This window comes from Ceratotherium simum, chromosome 4 (assembly GCF_057802395.1).
Source record: "Ceratotherium simum simum isolate JZ-2026a chromosome 4, ASM5780239v1, whole genome shotgun sequence".
NCBI classification, from domain to species: Eukaryota; Metazoa; Chordata; class Mammalia; order Perissodactyla; family Rhinocerotidae; genus Ceratotherium; species Ceratotherium simum.
In genome coordinates, this window is record NC_141903.1 from 36,239,355 (window position 1) to 36,266,854 (window position 27,500).

General features: G+C 53.8%; 1 long non-coding RNA gene across 1 annotated transcript in view; it reads right to left on the reverse strand.

Annotated features, from left to right (window-relative positions):
- Nucleotides 1–704: 704 nt before the first annotated feature.
- The window catches only part of LOC147917254 (uncharacterized), a 30,310-nt gene continuing 3,514 nt past the window's right edge, over nt 705–27,500 (reverse strand). The window contains exons 2-3 of the long non-coding RNA XR_015552078.1: nt 3,007–3,097; nt 705–839 (exon numbers count right to left, since the gene is read on the reverse strand). This is a non-coding gene — a long non-coding RNA (uncharacterized LOC147917254). The remainder of the gene's footprint in view (nt 840–3,006; nt 3,098–27,500) is intronic.

Here is a 27,500-nt window from a genome sequence, read left to right on the forward strand (position 1 = left end):
GACTCCCTGCCCTACCCCAGCCCCAGCAGTGGGTTCCAAGGACCCCTCCCTCCCTCTGCCTGCCGCTGCCACAGCCATTATGTGCCTCCTCGGCCTTGCCTGCTGCCTGCCACGCCCCCATGCAAGCCCCTGCTCCAGCAGCAGAGCTCAGACCCGGTGAGGCCTGGCCGCCAAGCCAGGCTGTCAAAGTTGGGAAACTGGAAACAGAAATAAATCCTCAAAGCTGCTCGGTGGTAAAGGTGGCTGCCGGCAGGGCCCCCATCCAACACCCCAAGTCCTCAGCCACCAAGCTCCCTCGGCCCCCCATCAGCACACAGATATACACTCAGATTATACAAAAGAAGGGGACCAGGAGGCAGAGTCCAGGAGACAATTGGGCTGGCCAGCCCTGACCCTCCCTGCAGGCTGGCCTGAGGCTCTCTAGCGGCGCCCCCACTCCCCGGCCCAGACCCGGGCTTCCTCTCTCGGCCCCATCTCCATGACAACCGTATCCTTCGGATGCTCCAGCCGCCACGGAATTGATCTCAAATTGTAGCTTTGTTAGCAGACCCGGGCGGGCACGGAGGGCGGAGGGCGGCGCCCGCCACCCAGCTTGCGTCCCCCCCAGCACCCCCTCCCGGCCCCCAGCCCGACTTCGGGAGGGGCGGGGTCCCGGAGCACGCGGGCCCTGGGGACACGGTGGCCCCGCGGCCCCACTCACCGCTCCTGGTCCCAGTCGCTGGGTCCAGCCTCTCACGGCGGAGCCATGCGGAGGCCGCCACTGGACTGACCGTCCCACTCCGCCGCTGCCTGTCGGGGCTCCCACGCCGCTTCTGTCCCTTCAGGTGTCGGAGCCGCGGCTGTGGAGAAGCTGAGCAGAGATGGGGGGGACGGACGGCAGGAGGGAGGGAAGGAAGGTGGGAGGGAGGAGCGGGAAGGGCGGGGGGACTGCGGGCGGGGGGCGGCCGGAGCGGAGCCGGGAGGCGACAGTGGCCACTCTGGCCGGCTGGCCCGCCGCGCCTTGGCACCGCGGATCCTACAGCGTGCTCTGACCCGGCCCGGGAGGGCGCAGCCAGCCCGGTCCCGCACGTCCCCGCGCCCGGCCCTTTAAGAAAGTGGGGGAGGGGAGCGCTGCGAGGTTCCGCCCCCTCCTAGCCCAGCCGGGCCCCAGCTGTCCTCTAACCCCGGGCCAGCGGGCCAGATCCAACCACCGCCCCTTCGGCAGGACCCTCGGGCCCCAGACCCTGAGCCCTCAAGCCCTCCGGATCCGCTCAGCCCTCCTCGAAGTGAAGGAGGGAGCAGGTCCTTGCCCTCCTCCTGCAGTCTGTTGGTGGTCTGACTCCTTGCCCTCCACCCCCCAACACACCCAAGACCCGACCCGGACAGGGGAGGAGCGAGGAGTGCCGGGGGCAAGGTAGACGATCCCAGAGGGTGGGAGACTGAGCCCTGCCTACCTACCTACCCAGACAGACAGAGGGACAGACAGACCTGGGGTATGGGGTGAGAAGTGGGGCTTGGGACAGAGCTGGAGGGGGGGCTGCAGAAGAGAGTGACAAAAGGGAGAGACCCTGAGGGAGGGGCAGGTGAGGAGTGGGTCCAATCAAGGATGCACTGTCCCAGTGCCAGGTCAGGGGGAAGCCCCCCCTAGGCAGAGAGATATAGGGTGCTCTGGGCTGTGGAAACCATCTCCTAAGGAACCTGCCCCACAGACTCTCCCCCATGCTAATCACTACCTTGAAGCCCTCCCCCAGCCCCAGGATCCTAGCTCTGAAGATGGTGCTAGACACCAAGAAGAACTTTCTGGCTGTGAGGTTCCTGCAGGGCAAGATTCCACGTCTCAGAGAGGTAATAAAGGGCCCCCCACCCATAGGAACCTAGGGACACCAGGAGCTAGGGGGAAGAGGGGAGGGTGAGCAGTCCTACAGAGAAGGGAGATCAGGTTAGAGTTAAGCCCAACTGCAGTAAGCCACTTTCCACCTCCCTCCTTCCACTCCAGCCCCCAGGGGCTGTTCACTACACCCAGCCCCTTCCCACCTCCGGACCTTTGCAGGTGTTCCACCTTCCGCCTTGTCACGCCTCGATCCTGCTGTGCCCAGTGAACTCTGACTCAACCGTCAAATCCCTGCTTAAATACCCCTTCCTCCACGAAGCTTTCTCTGACTTTCCTTACACCCATTCACATACAGACAGTTAGGGATGCTCTTCTTAGGGAGCAGAGGGTGAGGCAAGAGAGAGGATTTGCTGACCTATGAGAGGGGTCTAAGCTGTGCAGGGCAGCAGTAATTGGAGGTGCAGGGTTTGAGCAGTGATCAGTCTCCTCCCTCTGCAAGCTGGGGTTTCATCAACCATGGTGACATTTCTGCTATTAACTGTATGCATCTACCGCATGCCAGAGTCCACACTAAGTGCTTTCCATGAGTTATATTTAACCCTCAAGACAATCCTACAACCCATTTTACAGATGAGAAAACTGAGGCTCCAAAGGCATAGGCCACTTGCTTAAGGTTCCAGGAGGTCTGATCCTGTGGACACAGCTGGGCAGTTGAGAGGGCATTTTGGCCACAATCCTTCACTGCCCATCAAACCCTAGGACATTCCCACAGAGCCCAGAAACAAGGGGGCCGCTCTCCTGCAGGTGCCCAGGATCTTCTTGAAGGGCACAGAGGGAGCATGGCTTCCCTGCTGTCCCGCCCCGCCCTCTACCCTCTCCCCTCTGCTACCTGTGGGCAGGGATGGAGGGCAACCAGCAACCAGCAGGGGCTGTGAGGGGAAGTGGAGGTGACAGGGCTTTGCTTCCACACTCCCCATCCTCAGATCCCATGACCTCACGTCACAGCTGGACCACCTTTCTGAGCTTCCACTTCCTCATCCACCCAGCGAGGATGGTAACAGCCCCTCTCCTGTGGGGCTGGGGTGGGGATGAAAGGAGCTGATGTGCTCAGTGCCCACCCCCACCACCACCCCAAGACCTGGCACACAGATGCACTCAACAGGCCATGGCTATTCCAGTCGTAGGGAGTGACTTACTCGTGGATGGATTGTTTCATCTCGGTCCACCTAGATGGACTGTGAGCCCCCGAAGACAAGGTCTGCCTTGTTCACGATGTATCCTCAGCACCTAACACATAGTACAGCTTAATAAATATAGGGGGAAGGAAAGAATGGAGGGAGGGAGAGAGGGAGGGAGGGAGGGAGGGAGCTGTCTCTCCACTTAACCTGGGCTGGGCTGGTGCACAGAACTTAGTCCCTGACCTGGATCTGCTCTTGTCCTTCACAACTCGGGGAGCCTGTTGCAGTGGGCATGAGGTGGCCATGGCCAGGAGACCTGGGCTCTAGTCTGGCCTCTGCTGCTCCTGGCTGTGTGGCCACAGGCAGCTATATCCCCTCCCTGACCCTCACTTTCCCATGTCAAGTGGAACTAGCTCAAAGGGCTCAAAGGGCTGTCACAAGGCCACAGGCGGGCTCTATTTGAGACAGTCCTTTGGGTGCCATGGACACAGGAAAGAGGTTCTTTTGCCTCCTGAAAGAGAACAGGGTCAGCGTCCCCCACCCAACAGCCAAAATGCACTCTATTCCCCAGCCTCCCTCCAGGGAAAGAAGAATCAGCGGCTTCTCCCGTTCCTCAGAGTGACTTCCCTTTCCTCCTCCCCACCCACCTGACGGTGAGTCTCAGGAAGGCAGGTGCGGGAGGCTGGACCAAAGACCCCCCCACACTGCGGGACCTCTCCCCATGGCTCACCGCCTGGCCCTTGGCTGGTCTCCAGGGAAAGCACAAGCGCGGTATGGGAGGGCCCAGTCGCATTGGGAGTGGCCACCCCACCCACCCCACCCCAGGCAGAAGCAGGGGGCCCAGCTCTCGGCCCACTCAGCCCACCACAGCCTTCGCCACAGTGAGGCCTCTACCTGACCTCCTGCCTCCCCAGGCCAACAGGAGGAAGGCATTTGGGTCCCACCCTGGGCCCAGAGGAAGCTCGGCTTGGAGAGCACCTAAAACACCCAATTCTCCCATCTTCCAGCTGGGAGGCTGAAGCCCAGGGAGGGGAGGCTGGGTAGGGATTCCCCAGACCAATCCCAGAGTGCTCAGTGAGCACCTACTGTGTGCCCAGCCATGCTCCAACTCTGCCCTTCCCCTAGCCCCCCAAGGTAGAGGCCCCAGCCCACCTGCCCTGTGTCCTCTCCTGACCCTTCCCACTTCAAATGTGATGTTCTAGGACCCCTCCCACCCTACTACACCCCAACAATTTCTAAGGCAATGGTGTCTTTGCTTTGTTTATGCTGGTCCCCCGCCTGGGGTGCCTTCTCCTTCACCCACCACCCTCACTTGGCTGTTTCCTTTCAACCCTGCAGCCCCCTCCAGCTACTGCCTCATTTCTTTTTCCCCATTATAGCAAAGCACCTTGAAAAAGTTGTCCATGCTCTCCAGTTCCTCTCCCATTCTCTCTTGAATGCACTCCAATCTGGTTCTCATCCCCCACACACAGTCACTCCACAGACACCACTCATCAAGGTCACCAACACAGCTGTTGAGTACAGATGTACAGGTTGGGCACTGCACAAGGGCACTTGGGGTGCACAAGGGGTGGAGAGGGAGCTGCAATCCAGCCTGCTGTCCTCTCACCATGCTGTATGCAAGGCTACATCGGGCTTGGGGAGGGACACCTTTTCCTTCACACAGAGGTATCTTCCTTCTGTGTGTCTGCACAGCCGGGTCCACCTGGAGGAGCCACCTCTTTCTAATATTTGTACAAAGGGGCTAGATAGACTGACTGTGGCCTGGTCCACAATGACTGCTACAATGCTAAATCGTGAAGTCAATTCTTGGGCCTCATCTGAACTTGTTGGCCGCATTTGACACAGTTGAGCCCCCTCCTCCTTGAAATACTCTTCCCGTGCCTCCAGGCCCTGGTTTTCCTCCTCTCACCCTGCTGTCCCTTCTGAGCCTGTTTGCTGTTCCTCCTCCCCTACCTACCTCCAGATGCCGAAGCCCTCAGGGCTCAGTCCTCTGTCTTCTTCTCCCTCTCACTCCCCAGGGGTGGTCCCGCCTTCACATCAGAGCCCGCCTAACCCCTGATGGTTCTCGGTGTTTGACTCTCCAGCCCCAGCCTTTCCCCTGAGGTCAGACCCTCATGCCCAACTGCTGACCCGAAGTCTCCATGAGGGTGTCCCAAGAGCAGCTCTACCTCCTCCCCACCCAGACTGACCTCCTCTTCTCACTGCGGCAAATGTCACCCCATCCTTCCGTCGGCTCAGGCCCAAACCCAGGCGTCACCCTCACCTCTCCTTCTCTCACACCCCACATCCAATCCCTCCACAAAGCCTATCGGATTTACTTGCAACATATGTCCCATCAGCTCCACTGCCACCACCTGGCCCAAGCCACCATCCTTTCTCACCTGGACTTTTCCTGTAGCCTCCTGACTGGTCCCCTGCGTCCACCCAGCCCCACTTCTGACATTCCCAACACAGCCGCCAAAGGGATGGGTTAAGTGTATGTCAGATCATGTCACTCCACTGCTCAAAATCCTCAAGTGGCTCCAATGTCACTAAGAGTTAAACTGAGTCTTTACAATGGCTACCTGATCCGGCCCCCAGCACCTCTTTGACCTCACTCCTTTCGAGCCACACTGGCCTCCTCGCTGTTCCTCTAACACACCAGGCATGCTCCCAGCTTTGCACTTGCCATTCCCTCTGCCTGAAACACTCCTCCCCCGGGTAGCTGCATGACTCACCCTCACCCCCTTCAGCACTGCTCAAATGTCACCTTCCTGACCCCTCTACCTAAAATACCACCCCCTCCCTCACCCATGCCTCCCCTTTGCCTGCTTTTTTTTCCTCCATAACACACGTTTGTATACCACATGTTTACTTGCTTATCCTGCCTATTGGCTATCTCCCTACCACCACTACCGTCACTAGACCATAAGCTCCAGGAGGCAAGAAGTTTGTTCTTTCACTTCTGTATCCCCTAGAACAGTGCCTGACACATAGTAGGCACTCAGTAAAGCACCCAAATAATGAATGCACCAACAGATAAAGGAAGAAAACTGGAGATACTAAAAAGTGCTTTGAAACAAAAAATGGGGGGGTGATAGCACCTAGCTGGAGGAGTAGGGGCTGCTTCAGCAAGACGGTCAGAGGAGGCCTCTCTGAGGAGGTGCCCCCAGGCACGCACCCCTTCAGGCTCACACAGTGCCATTATCCTTCCCCATCAGAGCACGCATCACACTGTGCCGTTACTGTCTAGACTAGATGCTCCATGAGGGCAAGGACCCTTCTCACTCCTCTCTGGGTCCTAGCAGCTGAGCCCAGGGCCAGCACACAGTAGGCCTCCAAAAGGAGATGAACTAAAGAGTGGAGGAATGAGAGGTCACAGACAAATCCACACATGGGCCGTGGGACTCTGACAGGACCCGAGGGAGGGAAGCCATGCAATGAGGAGCTGGCAGGGAGCCACAGAGACCTGGGGCAGAATCCTTGGAGCCTCAGGGTCTTGTCTGTACAATCCCCAACAGTACCTACACCTCCTGGGTTAGCTGGGAGGCAGCGTGGGGAGGAAAGGCAATTCTCACTGGACAGCGCCTGGCCGTGAGGATGATTCATTCATTCATTCAACAAACATTTACTAAGCACCTACTGCGTGCCAGGCCCTGCAGTGGGGAGCAGGGGGCAGGCAAAGTTCCTCCCTCCACAGCTCACAGTCCATCAGAGGATTTCCCAGGGGAAATATCCCTGTAGGTGGAGCTTCCTGGAGCAGGCAGCTTATCTGCTTCACCCCACTGACCACAAGATGAAATCAATTTTAGGTATGAGTTTTACTGTCTCCTGCCTGCTACCTCCCTGGACTGTGAACTCCAAAAGGGGCAGGAACTGTGTATCTTGTTATTGCTGGATCCCCAGCACGTAGCAAGGGCCTGCAGCATAGTAGAGCTCAATAAATATTTGTTGAATAAATGGATGAATGAACAAATGAGTGGTAGAATATGAGCAGGACCCTGAAGGATTTGGCAAGGACTTGGACTTGCAGCCAAGAGAAGGGCAAGCGGGAAAGGCCACAGCCTGAGCAGGTGATAGGCAGGGGGAAGGTCCCCCCGAGGAGAGCAGGGCCATGGGCAGGAGGGAAGGGCAACTGCTCAAGCTCTGAGAGCTCCCTGTCTCACCCCCTCCCCCAGCAACAGGGCCCTGCCAGCTCTGGTCCAGGGCTGGTGGACAAAGCCCCACAGGAGTGCCAGGGACTCGCAGTGCCTAGAGCCAGCCGGCTGCAGGCCCAGGGCACAGGCAAAGCCTGGCCCAGAACTTTGTCTGAGGGCCTTTGTGGGCCTCTGGGAGCATGTCCAGGAGAATGCCGGGAACTGGCCACGGCAGTATGGGGTGGGCACTCCCCTGCTTCCGCAGGCCCAGCTGGCCATCCAGGCCTGGGTTAAGGGAGGGTTAGGGAGAGGATCACCTTCTGAGCGCCCAAATCCTTACCCTTGGGGAAATACCAGCCCATCCCAGGAAGTCAGAGCAGCTAGGATTAGAGTAGCCAGCAAATCAAACCCCGGTTACTGAAGCCCAGGGAGGGTGGGCTCAGCCGGGGGGATGCACAGAGCTAGGGTTGAAGCTGACCTTCCCCTCACCCCACGCGCTCCCCTCAAGAAGCCCAGCGGCAGAGAGGAGGGCAAGCCTTTTCCAAAGCAAAGGGACACGGGATACGGGATACGCCAACTCCTGCCCAGGGAGGCGTGGCCAAGCCGGGAAGGTTCCCGGGAGGGCGAGCTCGGGGGCCGGGAGGGGAGCTGAGCGAAGCACAGGAGTTTTTCTGCCTCCCTCTGCTGGCCAGACCCAGAATTACCAGAGCGTCCCGCGTCACAGGGCCAAGCAGGTCCCCGGTCCTTGGCGCCAGGCAGCCCCGCTCTCTCTCTCTCATCCAGAAAAGAAGCGAATAGAGGTCAGATGGGTCATCCCCCTGCCTCAGTACCAGGCCCAGCCGCAGCCTGAGGTCCAGCCACAGGCCCTTTGTAACCAGCCTCCATGCTGTGACGCTCGCTTGTTCTGGAAGTCCTTTACCTGGTCCAACCTGAGTATTTCCTCAGGCTGTCTCCGAAGCCCATGCTCTTCCACAATACGAATGGGAAACCGAGGCTCCACTGACTATCCCATGGTGACCCAGGTCGTCTCTTCCTTGGAACTGAGGGGAGTGCAGGTACCTCTCCCCACCGCAGCCGAGAAGGCAGGGGTCTAACTGACCGAGATCCCAGAGGCCGCCCTGCCCAACCCCTTCCAGATCCCTTCAGAAAACAGTCCAGGATTATTCTCTTTTGAGATCAGAGCGTCACCTGCTGGTGTCCACAAGAACTGCACTGGCACCACCAAGCACAATCACTGGCTATGAGAGACCTCAGGGAACAATAATCAGAGCAGCTGACTTTGTTCTGTGAGCCAGGCTCAGGGTAAGTTCTGGGCAGATCTAATTTCACACATCAACTCGTTTCATCCTCACGGCAACCCTATGAGGTGGACATCATTCATCCATTTTACCTAGGAGGACACAGAAGCTAGGAACGTGACCTACCCCAGAACACACTTCTGGTAAGTGGCAAAACCCAATGGGCACTTCATCCCTGGTGTGCACTTTATCCCTGGTGGTGTACTTTCTCCTGCTCTGTACTTTCTCCTGGTGTGCACTTTATCCCTGGTGTGTACTTTATCCCTGCTGTGTACTTTCTCCTGGTGTGCACTTTCTCCTGGTGTGCACTTTCTCCCTGCTGTGCACTTTCTCCCTGCTGTGTACTTTCTCCCTGGTGTGTACTTTCTCCTGGTGTGCACTTTCTCCTAGTGTGCACTTTCTCCCTGGTGTGTACTTTCTCCCTGGTGTGTACTTTATCCTTGGTGTGCACTATATCCTGGTGTGCACCTTATCCCTGATGTGTACTTTATCCCTGGTGTGTGCTTTATCCTGGTGTGTACTTTATCCTGGGGTGCACTTTATCCCTGGTGTGTACTTTATCCCTGCTGTGTGCTTTATCCCTGGTGTGCACTTTATCCCTGGTGTGTACTTTATCCCTGCTGTGTGCTTTATCCCTGGTGTGCACTTTATCCCTGGTGTGTACTTTATCCTGGTGTGTACTTTATCCTGGGGTGCACTTTATCCCTGGTGTGTACTTTATCCTGGTGTGTACTTTATCCTGGGGTGCACTTTATCCCTGGTGTGCGCTTTATCCCTGGTGTGCGCTTTATCCCTGGTGTGCTCTTTATCCCTAGTATACTTTATACCTGGTTTGTACTTTAACTGGTCTCTTCCACCTGTGCTGGTGAGTGGGTAGGGGAAGCTAAGGAATGAGCCCTTGGGGGAGATCTCCCCCTTCTTATCTGCCACCCCAACCTTGGGCACAATCCATTTCAGCTAGCTTGCAGCTGGTATGGCAGGATCTGTCAGTCTGTCTTGTCCCCTGAGTGTCCACATCCGTCTCCCCTGACAGCTTGAGAGCCCCTCTAGCCCAGGCCAATCTGTTCCCATGTCACCTCCTTGCAGCACTGATAATTGAATGCCCCCTGCATGCTCAGCCCCTCTCACTTGGGACTGCCACTGAGCCCACCCACCCCTTACACCCTCAGGCCCTACTCAGCCCCTTCCTCACGTCCCAACTCAAGAGCTCAGGCAGGTACAGTGTCAGTGGTTGTGAGTGACAGACACTGGCTTCTGTGAAAAGGGGCTCATGTAAATGAAAAGTCTAGGAGTAGATCCAGCTGCAGGCAGTACCGAATCCAAGCCCCTAAATGTGGTCTTTCTCCACATCTGTAGCCCAGTATTCCTCTGTGTTGGCTTCATTCCAGGCAGGATCTTCCAGCAAAGTGTCAAAATGGCTAAGGCAGCTCTGAGCTTATGTCTATCTTTGAGGGAAGAAACCCTCCCCATCCCCAGAATATAAGCAAAAGTCTCAGGATTCAGTCTCATTGGTCCAGCTGGTGGACTATGCCCAGTGCTGAGCCAATCACTGCGGCCTGAAGAGTCACTGCCCCACCTTGGAGTGAGGAGTGGGGTCAGCCCCAGGCCGTCCATATGGACCGACGGTAGGAGGGGATGTGTCCCAAAGGAACATAGGCAGAGTCACCAGGAGGAGAACAGCTGCTGCACGGCAGACAGCACGAATGTGCATGACACCTGGCCATGCCAGAAACTCACCTTTTCTTGGCTCTGACACATTTTTAGATTGCAGACCTCTTCCCAAATTATCATGCTTTCTTTCTCCCTTCCTTCCTTCATTCAACAAATTTTTATTGAGGCCCTACATGTACCAAGCACTATTCTAGGTGAATCATATCAGTAAACAAAAAAGACGAAAATCCTTGCCCTCCTGAATCACTTCCAATGGAGGTGGGAGGAGAAAAGAAACAATAAACACAATAAATAAATAAAGTTTATGATATTATAGACAGTGAAAAGTAGTTCAGGGGGAAATAGGGCAGCATAAAGGGGATCAGGAGGGAGACCAGGGTGAGGGGTACAGCAACTTTAAATAGAGTGCTCCTGGCTGACACTTGGAGAAGGTGAATTTGAGCAGACAAGAAACAGGTAAGGGACTTTGTTATGTAGGTATCTTGGGGAGGAGATTTCCGAGGAACAGGAACAGCCAGTGCAAAGGCTCTGAGGTGGAGTGTGCCTGGCATGTTCTTGGAACAGTAAGGAGCAATGGGAACAAGGGGAGAGTGTAGGAGATGAGGCAGAGAGGTGCTGGGGCCAGGTGACATAGGGCCTTGTAGGCCATTGTGAGGACTTTGGCTTTGACTCTAGGTGACATGAGGAGCCACCCAAGGTTTGGGGCAGAGAACTGACCTGATTTGACTTATCTTTTTTTTGTGTGTGTGTGAGGAAGATCAGCCCTGAGCTAACATCCACGCCAGTCCTCTTCTTTTTGCTGAGGAAGACCAACCCTGAGCTAACATCTATTGCCAATCCTCCTCCTTTTTTTCCCTTTTTCTCCCCAAAGCCCCAGTAGATAGTTGTATGTCATAGTTGCACATCCTTCTAGTTGCTGTACGTGGCACGCTACCTCAGCATGGCCGGACAAGCGGTGCGTCGGTGCGCGCCCGGATCCGAACCCGGGCCACCAGTAGCAGAGCGCGCGCACTTAACCACTAAGCCACAGGGCCGGCCCCTTGACTTATCTTTTTAAAGGATCCCTCGGCTGCTGTGTTGGGAATAGACTGGAGGGGTCAGGGCTGAGCCTGGAGACCAGTTAGGGGGCTACTGCAGAATTCCAAGGAGAGTTGATGGGGACTCGGACCAGGGTGGTAGCAGTGGAGCTGGCGAGAAGTGGCCAGATTCTGGATGTTTTCTGAAGGTAAAGCCAATAAGCTGAGTTGAGGGATTGGGCGTGGGGTGTAAGAGAAAGAGAGGAGTCAACATGAAGCGAAATCTGGGGACCTGAACAACAGGAAGGATGGAGTTACCAGGAACCAAGGCGGGGACGTGGAGAAGAACATATTTGAGGAGGAAAAGCAGGTGCTCGCGTTTGGACAGGTGAGTTGGCCACCCAGGTGGAGATGTCAGACAAGCAGATGGCTACGTGAGAAAAGTCTGGGCTAGAGATGTACGTTCGGGAAGAGTGATGAGGCCACCCAGGAGTGGGGACAGGGTGTCCCCAAGACGACCAAGAATGGAGCCTTGAGGGCCTCCTGCATTAAGAGCCGGGGGAGAAGAAAGGGGAGAAACAAGAAGGGAGCCTGAGAAGGAGCATCCAGAGGGGTAGAAGAAGAGCAGGAGTGTGGGATCCTATAACCAAATGAAGAAACAATATGAAAGAGGAAAGAGATGGACCGAGTCAAATGCTGCTGATGGATCAAGTGAGATGAGGACAGAAAACTGGACATTGGATTTAGTGACATGGAGATCACTGGGGGCCTTGACAAGAGCCATCTTAGTGGAAAGGGTTGGGGAGAACCTGATTAGGAAGGTATTATGAAATAACAATTAAAAGCTTCATAGCAGCATTATTCACAATAGCCAAAAGATGGAAACAACCTAAGTGTCCATCAGCAGATAAGTGGATAAACAAAACACGGTATATCTATACAATGGAATATTATTCAGCCATAAAAGGAATGAAATTCTGACACATGCTACAACATGGATGAACCTTGAAAGGTCTGCTAAGTGAAATAAACCAGACACCAAAGGACGAATATTGTATGTTTCCACTTATAAGAAATATCTAGAATAGGTAAATTCATAAAAACAGAAAGTAGAATAGAGGTTACCAGGGGTTGGCGGGGGAAACGGAGAGTTATTGTCTAATGGGTACAGAGTTTTTGTTTGAGATGATGAAAAAGTTCTAGAAATAGTGGTGACGGTTACACAACACTTTTAATGTACCTAATGCCACTGAATTGTACAATTAAAAATGGTTAAAATGATGGTTTTTATGTTATGTATATTTTACCACAATAAAAAATTAAATTAAATGGCCTTCAAAAAAATAATTAACAAGCATTTGTTGACCACCTACTACATGCAAGACACTGAGCCAAGACCTAGGGGCTATGAAAGGCCACTGGGTGCCCACATGGGCTCAAACATGGGCTACCCCAGCCCCATTCTGTTCTTTTTGTTCCTCGGGCCCCTGGGCAGGGAAATCTGGGGACTGAAATGAAATGCTGGTTGTGTGGAGATTTCAGAGAGATAGTTGATGAATGCCAGCCTGAGACCATGGTGGAGAGCCCCGGCTGGTTCCCAGCTCTGCAGCTTTGCAGCTGGTGGAGTTATCACCATCAAAGCTTACTGACAAATAGAATGAGGTCAGTGCAAAAGGAGACCGTCAGAAGCGTGCCACCAAGCTCTGTCTTGGCCCTGGACTTACCTGGTCCATACATGTTTTGTTTGTTTGTTTTGGCTTTGGTTTTTGTTTTTTAACCCAATAATTTGAATGAAGACCTAGAGGCATACTCAACATGTTTACAGAAACTGGAAGATGGAGGGAGATGACAGCAGAAGCCAAAAAGAGACACCAGAGTGAGCAGTTAAGACCACGATGTCTGGATCCAAACTCCCTGGGTTCTAATCGCAGTGCATTTATGACTGGGTCAACTTGGGCAAGTTACTTAACCTCTCTGTGCCTCAATTTCCTCATCTCTGAAGTGGGGATAATAGTAGTTCCCTCACAGGGTTGATCTGAAGTCTGGATGTGTTCACTCAGGGTCTGGCCCGTGGTAGGTGTATGTGAGTTTGCTGCTTTCATCATTTATAGGGACTGGCTGGAGAGTCAAGTCAAAACTAACAAGATGGAATCTAATGAGGACAAATGGAAAACCCAACATTCAGGTTCCAACAAAGCAATTGTACACGTTTAGGGTCGGGGAGACCTGGCTGGACATCCATCCATTCATCTGTCCATGAGAAACAGCCCAAGGTGTCCAGTTGATTGCCAGGGCAACTGCAGCCAACCCTGTTATTATGACCTTCAGTGGTATTCACTGAGGTGTAGCATCCAAAACTAAGGAGGTGACAACCCCATTGTGTTCCAAGCTTCAAACTCAGTGGTGGAGCTCATCTTTTGATAGTGGGAGTGTAAAACGGTACAACCACTTTGTAATAAGGTTGAGCAGTTTCTTATAAAACTAAACCTACCCTGTGACCCAGCAATTGTGCTCCTAGGTACTCAAGAGAAATGCAAATATATGTTCTCCTAAAGACTTGTACAAGAGTGTCCCTAGCAGCTTTACTGACAACGGCCCAAACAGGAAACAGCCCAGGTGTCCATCCAGCAGCAAATGGATGAACAAACTGTGATACAGCCATACGATGGAATTCTACTCAGCAATAAAAGTGAACAAACTACTGATGAATCTCCAAAACATAATACTGAATGACATAAGCCAGACACAAAAAGAGTAGATACTGTATGATTCCATTTTTATGAAGTTCTAGAATGGGCCATTGTGGAAAGAAATCAGAACAGTGGGGGGAGGGTGAGTAGGAAACTGTCTGTAGTGATGGAAATATTCTACTTTTTGGTAGGAGTTGGGGTATACAAGTATACGCATTTGTCAAAACTCAACCAATGGCATACTTGAGATTTCTGCATTTCATTACTTATAAATTTTGCCTCAAAAAAGCTAAGAGCCATACACAAATACTGAACAAATACTGAATTCAGTGATGTGCATGCTGAAGTGTTGGAGGTGAAGTGTCCTGTTGCCTGCAGCTTACTTTGCAATATGACCAAAAGAGATGAACTGACAGACAGAGGAGGGATGCGGAGATGACGATAAAGCAAACAGAGCATAATGTAAATTGTGAAATCGGAGTGGTGGCTATATGCGTGTTCACTGTAAAACTTGTTCAACTTTTTTCTATGTCTAAAATTGTAATAACAAAATGTCGGGGAAAAAAGACAACTGATGGTTAAGGTATGAGGAAGCACATTCACACAGCTATAACCTCTTAGCAGCCAAAACTGATGCCACCTTTTGGGAAGCAATTTGTCAACATGTATCAACAGCCTTAAAAATGTTCCTGCTCTTGGGCTGGCCCTGTGGCTTAGCAGTTAAGTGCGCGTGCTCCGCTGCTGGCAGCCCAGGTTCAATCCCGGGCGCGCACCGACGCACCGCTTCTCCAGCCATGCTGAGGCCGCGTCCCACATACAGCAACTAGAAGGATGTGCAGCTATTACATACAACTATCTACTGGGGCTTTGGGGGAAAAAAAATAAATAAAATTAAAAAAAAAAATGTTCCTGCTCTTCAACCCAGCAGTTCCATTGCTAGGAATTTATCTTAAGGAAATAAAGATGGATGTGGGCAAAGATATTGCTACAAGGATGTTCACTGCAACATTAATTATAATGAGAAAAAGTTGTAAACAATTTAAATGCCCTAAAATAGGGCATTAGTTAAAGAAATCATGGTCTTTATGCACTAGAGTATTGTGCAGCAATTTAAATGGTGGATCACAAATATTTGCTGAAATGGAAAGACATTCTCTCTACACATATAGTCTAGAAGAAAAAGCTGGTCTTTGGGGCTACCCTTCCCTTCACTAGAGGCCCCATCCCGTGATGTAGGATGCTCAACACACCACCCCCGTCAGAATCCCTGGAGTTCTTGGGGGCTTTGATTTCTCCTTATCATGACTTATTTTTCTTATTTCCATGAAATTTTCCATTTCCCATCTGCCTCTCACCTCCTGCATGCACTGTCCCAGTTCCCCCTGCACTAGCCCTCAGGAACCACACCTCCAGTGCCACCAGTTGGACACACAACTTGACTGACACTTGGGGCAAGGCAGGGGCGAGGGGAGCATTCGTGGCGTAACTGGATCTTGCGGGGGTTTCCCTGGGGTTCAGGATTGCACCTTCACTCCTCCATTCTAAAGGGGCCACTGCCAGTTGGAACCAGGGTTTGCCTTGCTCCCACGCCACCGCCCCAGGCTCTGGGAGGAGGCAGGTGAGGGAGGGTGAGAGCGAATGCTCACTGGGAGCTCGTGGGGAAGGCAGTGCTACGGAAAAATTCCCCCATGTCTCTGGCATGGCCCTTGGAAACTCAAAATTCTTCTTTATTTTCAGAATTATTTCATTCTCTTTGTCCCATTCCTCAGTCTTCTAGAGCAGACCTGTCTTCACAACCAAATGACACTTCAAGGTATTAAACAAAAACTGCCTGGGCTGGCCCCGTGGCTTAGCAGTTAAGTGCGGGCGCTCCGCTACTGGTGGCCCAGGTTCGGATCCTGGGCGCGCACCAACGCACCGCTTCTCTGGCCATGCTGGGGCCGCGTCCCACATACACCAACTAGACGGATGTGCAGCTATGACATACAACTATCTACTGGGGCTTTGGGGGAAAATAAATAAATAAATAAAATTATAAAAAAAAAAAAAAACTGCCTTTCTCCCATAAAAGGTCTCCTACCACCAGTTTTGAATAACTTCACTTTTGCTTCCCACTTTATTGACACACACAGTGGCGTCAGTCTGGGAGGAAAGTCCCCAGGGAGCTAAAAGGGGTTGTCTTTGGGTGGCAGGATTTTGGATATTTTTTCCTGTGTGTATTTTCTAATTTTCCTATAACGAACACATATTTTCTTGTGTATTGAGAAAAAAATAGTCACCACAGAAGGGGCCTTCCCACCCAGTATATACCCAATGTAGAGCTGCTCAGGAGGTGAAGAGCTGGAAAGGTTGTTTATGAGGAACTGGGACCACTGACGCTGGAGGGAAGGCTGGCGTGGGGGTGGGAGGGTCAAGACCTCTCTGCAGCTCACCGGGGCCTGCGTGCTGCAGACAGAGGCACTGCTCTGTGTTCCACATGGTGAGCTAGTTCCAACAGTTGGACAGCACAAGAAGGCCAGTTTGGTTTCACTAGAAGGAGCTGTCCTACGATGGAACAGGATGCTTTTTGAGGCAGCGAGCTCCCTGTCACATGAGGTGTGCAAGTAAGATGGGCAGCTGACAGGAGGGTTAGAGAGGGGATTTCTGAGCTGACCAAGAGAATGGACTGAGGGTCTCTGAGGTCCCTTAAAGCAACTCGGAGTGAGTTTTTAGCCTCCCTGACCAGACAGGTGTCAAGGGAGCTCTGAGGCCATTTCTGACATTGGTGGCAGAGGGGGTGGTCAGGGAGAACTTTCTGGAGGAAGAGGCCAGATCACTGTCCTTTGGCCCCTCAATCTCCAACCTGTGGGTATATATCTTACTGACTCCCTTGTCTGGGGTCCTCTAGTCCTTTCTGGATAAAAATGAACAGGGCCTCAGTCGTGATCCTGGATGACTCCTTGCTCCTCTCTGAGCCTCAGTCTGCCCCTCTGTTCAATGGTCTCAGCTGAAACCATCCATGCTTTTTCCCCCAGGGATGGCCAAACTGCCACCGTCACACACTTACACTTGGGGGAGGGGTTTTGAGGGGGACCCTGGTTGTATCCCAGCTTACCATCCTTGGGACTTGGGCCTGATGCTCAGAGAAGATTCAGCAGAGGTAGCACGGGGCCAGAGGCAGGCCAGGGGCTCAGCCAGGTTCCCTAGGTTCCCCTCCCCAGCCCTCAGCCTCTGGGAAGGTCAGAAAAGAGGCCCAGTGTTACTAGATGTTACTATGCCCAGGTTGTTACCAAGGAACTGTGGGCATATATCTCACCTTACCCCTGAACCCCTCCTCCCCAGGGGTCTCAGGGAGGGGTCTCAAGTCCCAGCCTCCCTCCCCAGGCTGTCCTGGCGCTGCCTCTGATGAGGCAGAGAGTGGTGGGGGTGAGGTGAGGCCAGGAGACAGATAAACAAACCGGCACTTCCCTGCAGATCAACTCATTCGGGGTGAGGCAGTGGTTAGAGCACAGGCTGAGAGGTGAGACGGGCCTGGTCTGAATCCCCGTGCTGAGTGACTTTGGGCAAGTGGCTCCACTTTTTTGGACCTATGAGGATGTATGCTGCTGTGAGCATGAAATGGGATGCCACTGGGATGGCGATGAGCTCATGCCTTCATTTTATTCTTGCGCACACAGCCGCTTGGCGGAAACATATCGCAGAGCCCCGCAGCCATGCGCCCCCACCTGCCCGCCCCTCTGTCCCCAGCCACCATCCTCTCTCACCCCTCTCTCCCTCCTCTCCGCGGCTCGCGTCCTCGGCTGCCCCCGTGCGGCCCTTCTCGGTACTGCAGCAGCCGGCCCGGCGCACCCAGTCCGTGGGCCCCACGTCCCCGGCTGCCTTGCTGCGGTGGGGCGTGGAGTCAGCTCCTCGACTCAGGCGGGCAAGCCCTTGTCTCCAAACCTTCAAAATCAGCTCGTCCTTCTCAGAGACTAGTCTCAACCCCTAGGTATGGGCTCCGGATCCTTCTTGCTGGTTCCAGACAGTAGTAGGAGCCCGAAAAGCAACACTGCGCCCTCCTGGCTGGGGCGGCCAGTACTCCGCGGAGCGGGGGGCCATTGTGGGCAGAAGGGAGGTGGGCACAGCATGTTCTTGAGAGAGATCACATAACGATCCGGGGCTGCTGGGGGTGTCCAGACACACACACACACAAACACGTCAGCACCCACATACACCATGCCCCCATGTGGAAGCACACACGGGCACACACCCACAAGCACCACGCGCCCGTGCGCACACAGCGACATCACCCACCAACCAGCCCCTGCTTTTCCGTTCATCCATCCCTCTGTCCCCCGTGTCGTCCCTCCTCCCCCTTGTTCCCCAACACCTGAGGAAACCAGTGTTTACTATAGATTGCAAAGACAAACTCCTTCCCATGGCCTTGAGCCCTGCATTGGCCAGCCCCGCCCGCCCCTCAGACCACACCTCCCACCACCACCCCCTTTCCCGTCATTATTCACTATTTCTCCAGCAAAAATATGCAGCGTTCACTCACTCTCAGGTCTTGTGCACTTACTGTTCCTCTCGCTGAAATGTTCTTCCTCCAGATCCTCCACTGGCTGCCTCCTTCCCTTCTTTTAGTCCTCAATTTAAATACCACCTTCTCAAAGAGGCCTTCCAGAACACTGGAGCTAAGAGGCTCCCTACCCTCCATTCTCTCAACACGTTTCCTTCAAAATGTGTATCCTAATCATTAGAGAATGCAAATCAAAACCACAATGAGATAGCAGCTCACACCCATTAGGATGACTAGTATATTAAAAAAAAAAAAAAAACAGAAAATAAGCATTGGTGAGGATGTGGAGAAACTGGAACCCTTGTGCACTATTGGTGGGAATGTAAAAGGGTGCCATTGTGGAAAACAGTGTGATGGTTCCTCAAAAAATCAGAAACAGAATTACCATATGATCCAACAATTCCACTTCTTGGTATATACACAAAAGAATTGAAAGCAGGGTCTTGAAGAGATATTTGTACACCCATGTTCATAGCAGCATATTCACAATAGCCAAGAGGTAGAAGCAACCCAAGTGCCCATCAACAGACAAATGGATAAACAAAAAGGTGGCATTTACATACAACGGAATATTAGTCAACCTTAAAAAGAAAGGGAATTTCTGACATATGCTACAACATGGAGGAACCTTGAGGACATTATGTTAAGCAAAATAAGCCAGTCACAAAAACACAAATACTGTATGCTTTCACGTATATGAAGTATCTAAAGTAGTCAAATTCACAGAAACAGAAAGTAAGAGGGTGGATGCCAAGGCCTGTAGGGAGGAGGGAGTGGGGAGTTGTTGTCTAAGGGGTACAGAGTTTCAGTTTTGCAAGATGAAAAGAGATCTGGAGATGGATGGTGGTAATGGTTGCACAACAATGGAACGTACTTAATGTCACTGAACTGTACACTTAAAAATGGTTAAGATGGTAATTTTTATGTTATGTGTATCTTTCCACGATTTAAAATAATAAATAAAAAATATGTATCAAAACATTTGCTTGCTTGTTTGATCCGGCCTGACCCATTAAACTGTGAACTCCATAAGAGCAGCCTCTGTCTGTGTGGGGGCACCCACGTGCAGCCAGTCACTGAGGACATGGGGAACAAGACAGGTAAGGTGCCCACCCACCTGACCCTCAGCCTGGGGGGAGGGGAGAAAGACACTGAACAAACAAGTAAACAAAACTATCAGCTATCAAGTGCCAGGCAGAAAATTAGAACAGTGAAGTGTAACAGAGTGGCTGCATGAGGGGGACATCAGCTAAAGTAGTCAGGCATACCATCTTGGAGGTGACATTTATGCTAAGACCCAAGAAACGATAGAGTCAGTCACGAAGCACCTGGGAGACCAGAGCTGCAGACAGGGAACAGCAAGTGCAAAGGCCCTGAGGTGAGCATGAGCCTGGTATGCTAGAGGAACAGCAGAGAGAGGAAGGGGAGAAGCAGGACAGAGAAAAAAGGAGGAGGACCCAGGTGATAGAGAGGCGATGGAGGGCATTCCTGGTGGCAGAAGAGGAAGGCCTCACCAAGTCACCAAGCTCCTCTTCCACAACAGGTGAGCTTCTCTGAATGGCAGCCTCTAAGTACCCAGCTCCACACTAAATGCATTTTGTGGATTAGCTCAGAGAATGCTCACAACAGTCCTTGGGGCAGGTACAGTCATTATCCTGCAGCATAAAGAAGGAAACAGGGTCAGAGAGCTTGGGCAAATTGGTGGGTCTGGGAGTAACATCAAGGGAAAACAGTGGGAGAGAAACCACCCTGTGCTGCCTGCTCTGCCCCCGTCCCCCTCAGGGACCCTGTCTGAGGAGGCTCTTTCCTCCCACCTAGCTGCACTGCCTTAAGTGCCCTCTGCCTTAAGTGCCAGGGCCTCCGACAGGCAGCTGGTCTGCTGGCCGATCACTCAAGGGGTTTCCACTCCTCCTTTCACTGTCCCGCAAAAGCAAGCTGAGGAGAGAGAACCCACCTCCTGTCCCTCACCCAGCTGGGTGCTGGGAGAAGGAAGACAGAAGCCCATCTCTGGCTCAATAATAGCCTGTTTCTGAGGCCCATCTGCAGACCCTGCCCTTGAGGAGCCCCATCTTAAGGGGAGAGAATCAGGAGCCCCATGGGGCTTGCCAGGATAGATGGCAGTCAGTGAAAATGCCCCCCAAGGCCAGGGGCAGCATCCTCTTCAGGCCCGAGGGGGCTGGTTTCCCCCACATGCCCTGCACTGCCCCAGATCCTGGACTGTGGCAAACTGGGAGAGAGCAGGACCCCCGGGAGGGCTGAGGCCTTCCACCAGCTGGGACGCAGCTCTGTCTCCTGCTTGCACTCCTGGGCTCAAGGAATCGAGAGCCTTACTCACCACACTGGCTGCAGCCCTGGGGCCCACCCTCACAGCTCCCCACCCTAAAATAGACATGAGGGGTCCACCCAGGGCTGGTTACACTGCAGGACCCAGCACAAAATGAAAATGCAGAACCGCTTGTCCGAAAAGCAAGGGAAAAGTGCCTAATTTTAAAGGCACTCAAATATAAAACTAAATATATATAAAGCTTTTTCCTTTCCTATGTGGTCTGTCTCTTGACTTGTCACGATGTATTTTTATTTGCTATTTAATATCATTCTAAGTAAAGAAAAATTAAAAATTTAAATGACTGGTGTGAATTTTACCGTTCATCTTTATATTGTGCCATGCCAGTTTTAAACGCAACTATAAGGGCATTTCGAATTATCGAAATCATACCATTTGTATTTTGTAGCTCGTGCATGCATATGCATTTCATTTTACCTGAACAGTGGAAACACCACACAAACTAACTGTTTTTATTTCACTTCCTGCTTCACGCACATTCTACCCACACTCTCTACCTTCGGCTGACTGAAGAGTAAGGAAGGACAGAAAGGAAAAAGGGCTGTGGGTTGCTCCATCTTTCCCTGTGCTGGTCGGCGTAAGGGGTGGGCTTATCCAGGGAAGTATATCCAGGTAGGGGAGTGGCCTTGGCAAAGAAAGGGGTGGCAAAACCTGAAGAGTTCCTAGGAGCCTGGCTGCTCCCCATGGAGGAAATGTGAGAGCTGATGTGGCAGGTCACACCATGGAGGCCCCGAGTGCCCTCCATTGGGCCTTATTCCACTCTGACTATGCCACCCCTGCCTAGAACCTTCTGTGGCTCCTCAATGCCCTCAGGATAAAATCCACAGCCCCACGCCTGAGCCCCAAGGCTCTGCCTCCCCTCCCACCACTGTTCATTGTCATACATTCTGTGGCAGCCATAGCTCGGAACACTGGGCTTGGGACCTGCCCTTCCCTCTTCTTGGGACCTAGAACCCTCTTCTCTGCCATGCCCCTTCTTCTGGCTAATGCATACTCACCCTTTGGGTCCTGACATGAATATTGCCTCCTCCAAGAAGGCTTCCATCACCTCCCAGGCTGGGTCAGGTGCCTCTCCTGGACTGTCACAGGCCCTGTGCTTCTGCCATCACTGCTGGGTGATTCCTCATCCTCCCTCACTACAGACAGCTGTCTGAGGGCACGGACTGGCTCCTGTTCAGGTTAATAGCCCCAGACCCCAACACACAGTAGGTGCTCAATAATGGTTGTGGAATGAACACATGAGTTCTCAGGCAGTGGGAGCCCCTCTGTCTGAGTTATTGTCTCACAGATCAGGCCAGGGAGGAGGGATCGACAGGCATGATGTATCTACTATGTTCCAGGCCCTGATGGCGCTTTAAATTCCTGACCGTATTTTTCACTCCCATCCAGCCCAGGAAGGCGGGTGTTCTTGTACCTGTTCCACAGATGGGGAGACGGACGGTGGGACTTGTGCTCTTTTCTCGCCCACCCCACCACACACACATCCAAGCCTCCGCCAGGGTGACCAGCCCAACGGCCTCTGAGCCAGGCCAGGCCAGATGTTCTCTTTTCTTGGCCAGTCCCAGAGAGAACTCACTCCCAGCTGGGGCCTGTCCCATCCTTTCTCCCTCCTCCCTCTTCCTCCCCCTCCCCACTTCCTTCCTTCCTGCTCTAGGATATTCCCTTTGCAGGAAAGGCCCCAGGTTCCGGGGCAAGGCCCCCAGATCCAGCTGCCCAGGCCAGGACACATGCTTCCTCCATCAACTAGCCCCCTCTGCCCTCCCCGGGGGCCGGAAATCTGATCCAGGCCTAGGGAACAAGGGAGCCCTGCACAGAGGACAGCCCAAGGTCATCTTGTCCCTCCCTCTGCCTCCGGCCAAGCACAGGCAGAGGCGCTCCGGAGCTCATCTTGGAGGCCTGGAGTTGAGCACCAGGCCTGGTAGGGGCTTTGTCATCCTGCCTGTGAGCTGGTCATTACCGACAGCCTCTTCAGGAAAGCCCTGAGCCTTTGTCAACCTCTTATAATAACCTCTTGGCTCTCATGTGCTGAGTCACTTTGCACAGCACGTGGCACAAAGTGAGTGCTCAGCTAACAGTGTCTGTGATCGGGTATCATTCTCCCCAGCATCGCCACTATCAGATTTGATCTTCACAACTACCCTGGGAAGTAGATAGAGTTTTTATGCCCAATTTATAAATGAGGAAACTGAGGCTTCAAAAGAAGGAAGTGACTTGCCCAAGCTCCTTCAGCAAGTATCAGAACTGAGCCCAAACCCAGACTAGACCCCTGATCTTCAACACTTCACTGTTCTGCCATCCACCCATCCACTCTTGGTGATTCTAGAATAATTCTTTACCTACTGAGTGCCTCAGTTTCCCCACTCATGCAGTGAGGAGGAAGAGGGAGGAGACATCGCTAAGGACCTATAAGTCTAAGGGAACTCACTCACTAATCCATTGAGCAGAGGTTTGCTGAGTGCTGTCCTGAGGCCAGACCAGGGATGGGCACAAGATCACAGATCTGACCCTGGATGGTCCTACAGGCCAGGTTCACCCAAATCCAGGACAGACTGCAGGAGTCTAACCTGGATCCCTCATGCCATAGCTCCATCTATTTCCCCAATACACAGAGGAGAGGAAACCTCATCTTGTGGGAGGGGGAGAGGATGCCCCTACCCCTTCAGGATTGCTGAAGATTGGGAACAAGCCCAGGCAGGTGGGCAGAGTACTTAGGGATGGCAGGTGGGTAGAGGCAGTAATGGGGTTATTCAGGAGTAGGTCGGTGGACAGGGATCCCATTGTTAAGAGCTTAGGGATAGGCAGGAGCTTCCAGGCCTGGAATGGAGATGCCTCACCCTACCACCACCCCCTCATTCTCCCACCCTTCTGCAGGCAGCACACTCGGATAAAAGCCCGAATTGCTAAATCCTTGAGTAGAGATCCATTTCTTGGCAGACAGCTCTCCCGGCACCACCACCATTCTGCTCCCTCAGTCCCTCCCCTGGGGCCTTCTGTCCCAAGCTCCCTAACCAGTGTTCTTCCTTCCTCCCAGGCTCCAGTCTCTCTGCCTTGCCCCCAGAGAGGGGCCGGGATTGCCGACAAGCCCAACGCCCCACCTCTCACCCTTCCGCATGCCAGCTGGAGGACAGGCCCAATAAACTAGGACGCTGGAAGAACGAGGGAAGCAACGCACCACCCGGTCCCCGCGCAGCAGCCCAGGGAGCTGCGCTGCTTCGTGGCCACCAGAGGGCGCGCACTCCCTCCCAGAGCCGAAGCCACGACGGCCGCGGCGACGGGCCCGGCGGGACTAATAGAGAGTGAGGGGTGGGGGTGCGGCCACTCCCGGCAGGACTCCCCTGAAATGCAGCCCTACCCTGGGTGCCGACTCAGGCTTCGTAAGACAAAGGCCTCGGATGCAGCCCCTCGACCTCCACCTCGGCCGCGCCCCGCGCTTCGGTCTTCGGCTGATCGCTCGCGCGCCCCCTCCTGGCAGCTGTTAGCACTGCGGTCTGGCAAAGCTGAAGCTAGCCGGGTGGGAGGGGGCAGAAGGATAAGAGAGATTTACGGCGAAGCAGAGTGGGGCAGGAGATGTGTATGAGAGTATACTGGGCAGAATGAGGTTGTAGTGGTTAGCAGTGGGTGAACAGGAGTACTAGGAAGGTACTGGGAACTACATTGGATGTGCAGGGTACTGGGTAGTAAATAGGAGGGCACTAGGGGCCATTAGGTAGGTAGTGGGGGCAGTGGATCGACCTTGGGGGATATTAAGGGGCACCAAGCCTAAACTGGAAGGAGGGCACCAGATAGTTACTGGGTGGTAACTGAGGGAGACTGAATGGATATTTGAAAATACTGAGTAAGCATAGGGGGATAGTGAATAACAACTGGAGACACCAAGGAGGTACTTGGAAGTACCGGGAGGCACTGGGAAGATATTGAATGAGTAACAGAGGCACTAGGGGAGACCTGGGGTGAGGGGTCACTGAGGCCACAGTGGGAAGCATTGAGTGGTTTTCAGGATATGGCATGACTGAGAGGGTAAAGGGGCTTTACGATATTTCTTGGCAAGTACTGGGGACATGGGCATTATAGGTGAGAAGTGGGGATACTGGCAGACATTGGGTAGGTACTGGAAGTCACTGGCTTGCACTCATACCCTGGACTAGGATGGCACTTTCCCCCCAGCAGTACCTCAGTGCCCCATACTGCAGCCCCTCGAACCTGGATCATTGTGCCATTTTCACAGCCAGGACTTAGATCAGAGATGTCCCTTGGCCAGTGAGGGTCTCCTGCCCTGACCAGGACCTGTTCCTGATTTCCTGGCCAGAAGTGGGGGGAGCATTGCACATGGACAGAGGACAGAGCCCTCATATTGTCTACCTCCCCCAGATGGAGAGGGAAGTAAAGACAGGTCAGCCCCTCATCTCTAGAAAAACACGGAGCCCCCTCCTCAGCCCCTCCCCCCAGGCTTCGGCCTCCTGGCCCAGCTTGCTGGCTGCTGGGCCGGGAGGGGCTGCCAGGCTCGGCCTCCTGCCCACTGCGGGGCGCCGGGGGAGGGCGGCGCGCGGCTCGAGATGCCGCGTTGTCATGGAGACGCTGCCGCATCCTGACTGCTCCTGGCAACGGGGTCCCGCAGCCAGGCAGGCGCTCGGCGGAGACCCCAGGGAGCGGGCGCGCCAGGCTGCCCACGGCGCCGCCAGACCCCCGGGACACGGATACGGCTCCCCCACCCACAGACACCCCTCACTCATGCTCCCACCGCATACACATGTACACAGGCCCCCCAGCTGCAGCAGCCCAGGCGGAACTGCAGCCGAAGTTCCCCCTACAGCCCCCACTCATTAATTCAGCAAACATTTGCCGACCGTCTCAGTGCCAGGCAAGAGCTGGCCACTGCGGCTGCGGTGACGAGTCACATGGGGACGCAGTGCCACCCCACCCCATCCCTACCCATCTCACAGCCCACTGAGGAAGCAGACACAGAAACAGCGTGATCAATACGGTGACCCCAACAATAGCCACCCGCTGACTGTGTGCTAAGCCCTCCCCACGCCGGGTCTCACCCAGACTGTACCAGCCTAGGGAAGCACTGTGAGAACCCCTTTTTACAGATGAGGAAACCGAGGTACCAGAGAGCTCATTTATTCACCCGGGGTGACGTACTATGAGGCAGGGCTGGCCTTCTAACTTGGATCTTAACTGCTTCCCCACACTACCCCCACCAGAAGTGTTTCCAGAGCATAGATGAGGGAGGACCCAACTCAGCAGGGGAGATGGCAGGGAGAATTTCAGACTCAAGCTTGGGGCCTGGGAGAAAATGCAAGTCTGCCAGGCAGAGCAAGGGCAGGCACCCTCAGCGGAAAGGACAGTGCATGCAAAGATCTGGAGAATTTAGAGTGGCAGGCTGGGTGTGAGGGAGAGCAAGGGCAGAAGATGTGGTTAGAAAGCTGCTTGGAGGCTAATCTGGCAGGCTCGGTATGCCAGGCCAAGGGGTCTGGACTCCCTTCCTAGAGGAGCAGGAAGGTGTCAGCAAGGGAGGGCTTGCACTGACTGCTTCTCTGGCAACCACAGGGAGGGGCTGCCCAGAGAGGAGTAAAGCTAGGACTGGGAGACTGGAGAGCAGGCCCTGGTCATCATCCCACTGAGGGACAAGTGGACCCAGCCCCAGCAGCAGGGTCCAGAGACGAAGCAAGACACATTCTTCTTGCCTTCCCAAGCAAAGATTCTGCCCGAACCAGGAACCCAGGGGATGACCCTAGAGCTAGATACATGATAACGTGGGGGCCTCAGGGAGAACAAGGGCTTCAGGAAGGCAGCAAATGGAAACACACTTCAGAGTGACATGAAGAAAGACCAGGGCTAGACCCCTGGAAAGACTTCCAAGAGGAACTGGTTTGAGTTTCTGAGAGAGGCCAGAGAACTCTTGAGAAGAAAAGAGGCCCTCACATATCTGGGCATGGAGTAGACAAGCTGTCCCTTCCGGACCCCTTCTGCAACGGTTATTCCTCCCTGCCCCCTGTCGAGCAGGGCACCCCTCTGAGGAGGCCCAGTATCCAGCCCTAACCAACCCCTCCCAAGGTTAGCCTAATTTTTTTCTTTCATGGATTCAGGTCATCGCTCCCTGTCCTCTCTCCGAGGCGCCTCGAAATGTGACTAATTCCCTCCCTTCATTTATGGGTCCTGTTACCTGGGAGGTATTTATAGTGCGACAGCCTCCCTCCCTCCCCAGCGACTCAGCTGCTCTCCCCCCAGGCCATCTCTCCCCCACTCAGCCAACCTTTGCCTCCCCTCTCCTGCCACAGCTCCACCACCTCCCCAACAGCCCTCCCCCCACCTGCCATCCCCTGGCAGGAGAGGCAGGCTTGGCTGAGAGGGGGCTGACACAGCCAAGTGGAGTACTGTCTGCAAGGGGGATGCCCCTCCCTTCTTGAACACCCCAAAAAGGCAACTTAGGGGTCAGGGGAGGGCGACAATTGGCTGACCCCACTGTGATCTCACCATGCAGTCTGATATTAACAATAGGTAACAATTATTGAGTGTTTACTGTGTGCCAGGCAGTATTGTTACCTCTGGTTTGCAGATAAGGAAACTGAGACTCAGAAAGGTCAAATGACCCCCCTCAGGCCTTTATAGCCGGGGTCGGAGCTCCTGAACAGCCACCCTCCAGAGCCCTGCCTGGTGTGTGGGAATACCCAAAAGGCAGGTTGGGTGGGATAAGGACTGCAGGATCGGGGCTGGCCCGGTGGCGCAAGCGGTTAAGTGCACACGCTCCGCTTCAGCAGCCCAGGGTTTGTTGGTTCAGATCCCCAGTGCTCACCGATGCACCGCTTGTCACGTCATGCAGTGGCAGCACCCCATA